We start from the raw sequence: 315 nt of genomic DNA, 5'->3' as shown, positions 1-315 counted from the left end.
GAAAAGTACCCACAGTCTGGCTAGAGTAGAAAATTTCTTGAAATTGTTTTTTTAAAAGAGTTGAAGACATAACATTTCAAGAACGCATATGCAGTGTTGTTGGATGGGATGGCGCTAAAGTCCACTCTGCAATATAATCAAACCGATGATGAAGTGGAGGGCTTTGAGGGCCATGGCCCACCTGGATGGACACAGAAGCCAACAAAGCAAGCTGCTCTCCTCTTTGTGGTACTAAAAAGGCATCTGAAAAAACTCCCAACAGATGTATTATGAGATAGACAAAGAGATACACACACACACACACACACACACACA

This window comes from Aplysia californica, unplaced genomic scaffold (genome assembly GCF_000002075.1).
Source record: "Aplysia californica isolate F4 #8 unplaced genomic scaffold, AplCal3.0 scaffold00482, whole genome shotgun sequence".
In the NCBI taxonomy this organism is placed as follows: domain Eukaryota; kingdom Metazoa; phylum Mollusca; class Gastropoda; order Aplysiida; family Aplysiidae; genus Aplysia; species Aplysia californica.
The sequence above is the reverse complement of the archived record's forward strand: the minus strand, read 5'-3'. Positions refer to the sequence as shown.